The sequence below is a fragment of the Scylla paramamosain genome, chromosome 16 (assembly GCF_035594125.1).
Source record: "Scylla paramamosain isolate STU-SP2022 chromosome 16, ASM3559412v1, whole genome shotgun sequence".
In the NCBI taxonomy this organism is placed as follows: Eukaryota; Metazoa; Arthropoda; class Malacostraca; order Decapoda; family Portunidae; genus Scylla; species Scylla paramamosain.
Genome location: NC_087166.1, coordinates 12,157,501 through 12,165,614, shown reverse-complemented (window position 1 = coordinate 12,165,614; position 8,114 = coordinate 12,157,501). Strand labels below are relative to the sequence as shown.

Below are 8,114 nucleotides of genomic sequence, written 5' to 3'. Positions count from 1 at the left end.
TAAAAATTCATCAGGTCGTCTCACCAGATGGTTTGTCATAGTTGATGAATTTAACCCGATCAAGTATTAGCCCGGTAAAACAAATGTGATTTATTTATCATTCATATATTTAATTTGTTTGTAAGACGACTCTCTTTCCTCTTTTGTTTTTGGTAACTCTTTAGGCTGTCACGCACGCCTCTCAGTCAGCAGCTGGCCTCTGGGGCATAACGTCATACTCTGTACTTGGCATTCTTGTTATTATACAGGGAGATATTTTATATTGTTTGCTGCTATCTCTGAATTTGGACATTACTACATGTACTAGCACACCACCCTAGGACAAGGAGAACGTCTTTATAAAGGTAATGATTGAATGCTGTGGGTAATCAGAGAGAGAGAGAGAGAGAGAGAGAGAGAGGAAGAGAGAGAGAGAGAGAGAGAGAGAGAGAGAGAGGAGAGAGAGAGAGAGAGAGAGATAAATATAGAAGATACTAATAATGAAAGAAAGAGTGGTCATAGGGAGATGAGATGGAGGAGGAAAAGGTGGAGGAAGAGGGTGGAGATGAGTGAAGATGAGGGGGGTGTGAGGAGGTGGTGGGGTGTGATGTGGTAAAGGTGTTGTTAGGGGTGAGTACAGGTGAGGGCGACAACTGTGACGCATCATATATGAGGAGGAGGGGGAGGAGGAAGAGGAGGAGGCGGAGGAGGAGGAGGAGGCGGAGGAGGAGGAGGAGGCGGAGGAGGAGAAGGAAAAAAGTAAGACGCATATACTTCATTCAAGACGCGTGATTTTATAATATTCTCTCTCTCTCTCTCTCTCTCTCTCTCTCTCTCTCTCTCTCTCTCTCTCTCTCTCTCTCTCTGGCAATATTTTATTTTGTTGTTTAAAGTGTGTTAATGGTTCTGTCTCTGCAGCTGTCTCAGAAATTTGCCTCTGTGTGTGTGTGTGTGTGTGTGTATGTGTGTGTGTGTGTGTGTGTGTGTGTGTGTGTGTGTGTGTTCCCCCACCTCTCTTTTCCCTCATCTCTTTCCTTCTCTTTCCAATCCGCATTTCTTCACAAGCATTGACTACCATGAGGAAATCAAGGGGGCTACATAGGTGGGAGCCCCGGAGCAGGTCTCGAATCCCGCATTTCTGAGAGTGGAGAATTTGCAAGGGAACGATTTGGCAACTGGTGGTGTTCTATGGCGGGCGTCTGTCTCCCTCCCAATGACAAGAAGTGGAGATGTGTCGAGAAGGAGGAGGAGGAGGAGGAGGAGGATTAACTGCCTAGCACTTAGTTACCCTTGCACTGAGTGGTGGAGAGAGTTAAGGAACGATGATAGAGTGGTGGTGGTGGTGGTGGTGATGGTGGTGGTGGTGGTAGGGACAGTAGGTAATGTAGTGCTTGTAGTGGGGGTGAGGATAGCAGTTAGTGGTGATGGTGGTAGTAATGTTGATGGTGTTGATAGCGGTAATGGTGGTAGTGGTGGTGGTGATGGTTCAAAATTATAATAGTGGTGTTGATGTTTCTTTTCATTTATATATCATTATTGTGTGGATTCTCCTGTCTCCTCCTCCTCTTCTTCCTCTTTCTCCTCCTCGTGGGTGTCATGAAAGTCCTGAACGTCATATCAAATCTAAGCATAAAACAATTTGCGCATTTCAACATGTGTGTGTGTGTGTGTGTGTGTGTGTGTGTGTGTGTTGTAAAGTCGGTAACAGAGATGCTGAGGAAGGAGGGAAGAGAGAGAGATAGATAGATAGATAGATAGATAGATAGATAGATAGAGAGAGAGAGAGAGAGAGAGAGAGAGAGAGAGAGAGGAGAGAGAGAGAAGAGAGAGAGAGAGAGAGAGAGAGAGAGAGAGAGAGGGAGAGAGTAAGTTAGTGTCGGGCAGAAGTTACGGACCGCTGCACACGACAATTTAGCACAGAATCATTTATACCTCCTCCTCCTCTTCCTCCTCCACCACCTCTTCCTCCTCCTTCTCCTCCTCCTCCTCCTCCTGCAGGTTGTCAGCTCTTCCTGGGGCCGTTTTAGATGCACCGTTTCAAAGAAGGTTTCCTCGCCGTGACAAATTGACTCTCTTTTTACCCTCCCATAATTAGTTTAGCGGCGGCGGGAGGACGGAGAGTCGCGGCGGCGCGGCGGCTCCTGCTGTCCGCCTTCATTAGCGAGCTCGTGTCACCTGTTGCAGTCAGCCCCGCCCCTCTGCTACGTTCACTTAGTCCCCGCCCCCCCCTTTTTTTTAGCCTCGCTCCTCCCCTTTTAAACTATTCTAGACATTCTGTGATATTCGATCTTTTTCTGTCTTCTCTGTATTCTTAAGCACTTCGTTATTGTTCGTTTATATATTCATTTATTTTTATTATAGTCCCCGCCTCCGTTTTTAGACTCGTTCCTCCCTCTTTTAAACTACTCCACGTATTCTCTGACACTGCAGTTGTTTATGTAAGAGGGACACTGGTCTGGACAACATAAAAAAAAAAAAAAAAAAAAACGAAAAAAAGGCCCACTTCACTGCCAGTCGCAAATGAATGATCAAAAGGATCATCCAAAATTGGAGGAAAAGTGTGTTGAAACCTCTCTCTCTCTCTCTCTCTCTCTCTCTCTCTCTCTCTCTCTCTCTCTCTCTCTCCTCTCTCTCTTCTCTCTCTCTCTCTCTCTCTTCCGACTTACTGTTTTGCATCCCTCCACGCTCCACATCCCCGCCCTCAACCCCAGAACCGCCCCGTAGCAGCGCACCTTCATTAAGTGGTTTATTCCGACAGGTTTGTGGCCTGAAAGTGAAGGTTTTAACCCGCAGTATTAGCGAAAACAAGATATTATGGCGCTGATGGGAAAGAAGAGTGAAAAGCGTGCGCGGGGGAGAGATAGAGAAGGGAGAAGTTAGGAAGAAGTGAGGGATGAGACTAACAGAAGAAACCGAAGGGGAGGAAAGTGGAGGTAGAGAAAAGGGAAGAGGAAATAGAAGGAAGGGTAGTGAAGAAGGGATGAAGGTGTGATAGAGAAAAACGAAAAGAAGAGAATACAATAACAAGTATTTAATTATTTTTAAGTATAATTCACACACACACACACACACACACACACACACACACACACACACACACACACACACACACACACACACACACACACACACGTCGTCGTTAACATTGCATATATTTCTTTTCCTTCTGTCTACAGGAGGAGGAGGAGGAGGATGAAGAGGAAGAGGAAGATGAAGAGGAGGAGGAGGAGGAGGAGGAGGAGGAGGAGGATGAGAAGGAAGAAGAGGAGGAAGAACTGTTGATACTTCGGAGTTACAACAGACATCAAAGACAGTTATACCGCGTTCGTCCTCCTCCTCCTCCTCCTCCTCCTCCTCCTCCTCCTCCTCCTCCTCCTCCTCCTCCTCCTCCTCCTCCTCCCTCTTCCTCCTCCTCCTCTCCTGTCCTTCCTTGCTCTTCCTTCCTAGTCCTTTGTCTGCTTATCCTCCTTTTTCTGTATTTCCATTTCACGTCTCTCTCTCTCTCTCCTCTTCTCTCTCTCCTCTCTCTCCTCTCTCTCTCTCTCTCTCTCCTCTCTCTCTCTCTCTCTCTCTCTCTCTCTCTCTCTCTCTCTCTCTCTCTCTCCTTTTATCATCCTTCTCTTCCATCTCTTAAGTTTATTTACATTCACTCTCCTTTATCTCCTTCGTTTCCTTCTCCCTCTCTTTCTCTCTCCCTCTATCTGTCTACCCTCACTTTCCCTCCTTCTTTCATTATCATCTCCATTTCCCTTTCTTTCTCTCGCAATCTCCTCCTCCTCCTCCTCCTCCTCCTCCTCCTCCTCCTCCTCTAATTTGAGTGTGTTAATGGCTGTCTCACTAAGAGTCCTTGTTTGAATGTTTATCGCACCCTGGGAGGTACAAACACACACTCACACACACACACACACACACACACACACACACACTTTATTTACTCTCTCTCTCTGTTGTAAAGTGGAACAGATCAAAGCCGAAAAGGATCTTCTTCTTCTTCTTCTTCTTCTTCTTCTTCTTCTTCTTCTTCTTCTTCTTCTTCTTCTTCTTCTTCTTCTTCTTCTTTTTCTTCTTCTTCGTCCTCCTCCTCTTCCTTCTCTGTCCTTGCTTAGTGCCGGAAGTCTCTCTCTCTCTCTCTCTCTCTCTCTCTCTCTCTCTCTCTCTCTCTCTCTCTCTCTCTCTCTCTCTCTCTCTCTCTCTCTCTCTCTCCAGGATGCGAGGGAGAGTAAGGGAGAATAAAAAAAAGGTTATTTAGAATGATGGGGGACAGAGTACGGTTGGGTAGGGAGAAAGGGAGAGAGAGAGGGTGAGGGGAGGGGGAGAGGGGTCACTTCCGGCGTCGAGGGTCAGTGGGTGACCTAACCTGACGGGCGTGCTTCCTTGCCGCCTCCTCCTCCTCCTCCTCCTCCTCCTCCTCCTTTTCTTCATTTTTTTTTGCCTTTCTACGTTTGTTTCTCCATTTATTTAAGTTTATGTTATATGGTTTACAATTATTTTTATTCTCCTCCTCCTCCTCCTCCTCCTCCTCCTTTTCCCTATTTTTTTTCTTTGGCTTTTACTTTTATTTCTTCATTTATTTAAATTTATTTCATGTGGTTTACAATCACGCTTTTTCCTCCTCCTCCTCTTCCTTCTCCTCCTCCTCCTCCTCCTCCTCCTCCTCCTCCTCCTCCTCCTCCTCCTCCTCCTCCTCCTCCTCCTGCTCCTCCCCTTCTTCTTCTTCTTCCTCCTCCTCCTTTTGTTCTCTGTGTAGTCTTATCTCTCTATTTATTTGTTTATTTGTTTAGTAATCATCTTGTTTGTTTATTTATGTTTAATGCGGTTCACTATTATCTCTATTCTCGTCCTCTTTCTCTTTCTCCTCCTCCTCCTCCTCCTCCTCGTTTTGCCTTTTGTCTCTATTCCTTATTTATTTATTTGTTTATTCGTATATTCATTTATCTGTCTGTTTTGGTATATATTTGTTTATCATTATTTTGTTTATTATTATATTCATCTTTTTTTATTTATTCATGTATTTAGTTATTTGCATGTTTTTTTTTATTATTCGATATGTTTTTCATTACCATCATCATCATCATCATCATCATCATCATCATCATCATCATCTTCAACGAAAAGCTAAAAACTATATCAGAATTTTATTTTTCCCTTTTATTCCTCTCGGTATCTCCTGCTTTCCCTTTCTACACACACACACACACACACATACACACACACACACACACACACACACACACACACACACCAATATCCCCATGTCAACCGTCGTGTTTGCTCAGTGCGTGGGGTCCCGTGTGTGTGTGTGTGTGTGTGTGTGTGTCCAACATGATCCTCTGGAGAACAACACACACACACACACACACACACACACACACACACACACACACACACACACACACACACACACACACACACACACAGCTGCTTGTTTTGAAGAGGGAAAAGGGAGAGGGGGAGGTTAGGGAGGAGGAGAGTGAAGAGGGGGAGGGAAGGGAGAATGGAAGGGAGCCATAGATGAAAAGGAAAGGGAATTAGAGGAAGAAATTAATTAAAGGAGGAAAGAGAGACGAAATGAAAATAGAAAGAAATGAAACAAAGTGAAAGGACGGAGAAATAGGAAGTAGAACTGAAAGAAAAGGAGGAAAAAAATATAATATAAGGAAAGAAAGGAATAGAAAGAGAAGAGAAGAGAAGGGAGGGAAAGAGAAAGGGAGGAAAGGTCAGGAGAGGAGACAGCAAACCCTTCGTCTTGTCTCCCTCATCAATGTAATCATCAGTCTTCCTTACACGTGTAATGTCAACTTAGGAAGAGGAGGAGGGGAAAGATGAAGAAGAGGAAGAGAGAGAGAGACGGAGGGGGAAAGAGAACAAATAGTAGAGAAGATAAAGAGAAAAGACAAAGATAATCCAATGTATGGTTAGTAAACAAGAGAATCATATGACCTCCTGTGACCTATCTATCGGGAAAGGCGCTGATTGGCTGACTAGTGGCGGGGTGCTGGTCAGGGTGCTTCATGACTGGGACGTGGCAGTGCGGCGGAGGCGGCGAGGGCGGCGGGTGAGGGCATCGGTGGTGGTGGGTGGTGACTTCGGGGGGCGAGGTACGAAGTGGTTTTTGGGTCTTGGTTTTCTTCGCCTTCGTATTCCTCATGAGCCAAGAATGAGAGCTGTTGGGTTTTCGTTCTAGTTTTGTAACGCTGCAGACTCGCTGATTTGTTTTGCTGGAATTTCATTATTACTACTACTACTACTTCTGCTACTACTACTACTACTACTACTACTACTACTACTACTACTACTACTACCACTACTACTACTACTACCACTACCAAGAACAATCTACCATTACGTCTTGCGGCTCTGAAAATATCTTTTATCTGATGTAGTGTTGTTAAGACCACCATCCCCACTAACACTACCACCACATCACCTCTGCACCACCACTACCACGAAGAACGGTCCACCACTACAAACACCACCAAGACTCAGCCTCCTCTTCCACCTACCATCAAGCCTCCAGTCCTCCACCACCACAACTCTCCACCCACCACCCACAAACCGTCGTCCCACCACCACCAGCCCGCCCACTGTTCCCGCCCATAGGACACCCCACCGACATCCGCCCCACCGCCTAACGTTCTCCCTCACCCCACACCCGCCCTCCTCGCCCCAGCCCACTGCCGCCCGCCCCAGCCTATACTACCCATCCCTGCGTGAGTACCAGAGAGAGAGAGAGAGAGAGAGAGAGGAGAGAAGAGAGAGAGAGAGGTGTATGGATCAGGGTGAATACTAAGATCAGGATTCATTTTGTAGGGTGACTTTTGCATGCTAGGGTGAGTCTGGCAGGTTATCCTCAGTGTTAGGGTGAGTTACGACTACTGTTACGTCACATCGTCAGCTGGGTGTGTTTAGCATTAGGGTGAGTCTGTAGGAGCGTTAGGATGACCTGAACAGAGTAACAGGGAGCCTTACCAAGGGTGTCAGACCGAGGGTGTGAGTGTGTAGGGTGTGTAGATGGTCATGACTTGCTAGGGTAATCAGGATGATCTGCAGGGTGCCGGGATGATCAGCAGAGTAACAGGGTGATCAACATTGTGCCAGGGTGGTCAGCAAGATACCAGGGTGATAAAATGCGAGTTTGTACTCGTATTGTGCCAGGAAGTGTCAGCAGGGTGTCAGGGTGATAGGCAGTGTGCCAGGGTTGTCAGCAGGATGCCAGGGTGTTAAATAGGAGTTTGTATTATGCCAGGGTGATCAGCAGTGTGCTTGGGTGATCAGCAGGGTGCTAAGGTGATCATCAGGGTGCCAGGGTGTTCAGCAGGATGCTAGGATGGTCAGCAAGCTGCCAGGGTGATAAATAGGAGTTTATATTGTGCCAGGAAGTGTCAGCAGGGTGCCAGGGTGATCAGCAGGGAATCAGGGTGTTTAAGAGGAGTTTGTGTAATGCCAGGGCGGTCAGCAGGATGCCAGGGTGCCAGAAGAGGGGGTCCTAACGGTCAGTGGTGGCGGCCCGTGACTCATTAGCTTCCTCGCTGACCTTCCTGCCCCCCGTGACCTGAGAACGTGACCCAATTTGACCTGACGTGACCTGACCTGCTGCCGTGACCTGAGATTTGTCTTTCTTCGCACTCTTCTTTCTTGACCTCGTCCTCTATAAGTCCTCTTCTCGTGTTCCTCTCCTCCTCCTTCGCCTCCTCTTCCGCTTCCTTCTCGTCTTTCTCTGCTTCTCTCATGTACACCTTTCACCTGCATCCTTCAATCCTTTCATCAACCCTCCCTCACTTCATCCATCTCTCATCCTTCCCTCACACCTCTCTCACCCCTCCATCATTCTCTCACCCCTCCCTCATCCCTCCTTCACTCCTTCCCCTATCCCCTCACCTCACCTCAATCCTGCCTCATCCTTCCCTCACTCTCCCCACTCATCCCTCCTTCACCCCTCCCTCATCCCATGCATTCATCTCTGCCTTCACTAACTTTCATTATCCATCACCTCTGCCCTCCCCCCTCACCCACTCCCCCCTCCCTCCTTCCTCATCACCCCTGCCCTGCCCCCTCACCCCCATTGTAACAAGAGGAGCTGGGGTGACACTAATTATTGTAGGGGTGCCGGGGTAGGCCTATAGACTGCAGGCCTA

The 8,114-nt window shown here is 47.2% G+C and overlaps 1 protein-coding gene across 1 annotated transcript in view; it reads left to right on the top strand.

The window, feature by feature from the left end:
- The first annotated feature begins 200 nt into the window (after window positions 1–200).
- The window catches only part of LOC135108051 (hydroxylysine kinase-like), a 62,324-nt gene continuing 54,410 nt past the window's right edge, over window positions 201–8,114 (top strand). The window contains exon 1 of the mRNA XM_064018641.1: window positions 201–344. The gene's annotated coding sequence lies outside the window, so the exon portion shown is untranslated. The remainder of the gene's footprint in view (window positions 345–8,114) is intronic.